Genomic DNA, 428 nt, shown 5'->3' on the forward strand with positions numbered 1-428 from the left:
AGGCGGTAGCGTCTCCGGGGTGTGCCCCCCCTCACGGACGGCGCCGCCGCCGGCACCTGGAGGGGGGAAACGGACGCGTCGGGTCTACACGGAGGGGATCTTGCTGTGGGTCTGGCCCGGATGTTGCTCCAAAGTGTTCCTATGGGCTGACCTAACACAACCGGGTAGTGAGGTCCACTGGTCAAAGCCCGTCCGTGCAAAGTCAAAGGGCTAGATCCCGTGGTCAAACACAACATGGTTAGGCGGGACGGGGGCCCTGGGGGTAGCAATGCCACCAGAGTGTCGCACCGGGCCCTCATACATGCGGGATGGTATGGTGGCATGTCCGAAGAGGCGGGACGCGTCTCCGGGGCGTGGCCCCCCTCACGGACGGCGATGACACGGTAGTAGACGTTCTGCGGTAACGATGCGGCATGAATATTATTAAA

The sequence above is a fragment of the Triticum aestivum genome, chromosome 2A (assembly GCF_018294505.1).
Source record: "Triticum aestivum cultivar Chinese Spring chromosome 2A, IWGSC CS RefSeq v2.1, whole genome shotgun sequence".
Taxonomy (NCBI): Eukaryota; Viridiplantae; Streptophyta; class Magnoliopsida; order Poales; family Poaceae; genus Triticum; species Triticum aestivum.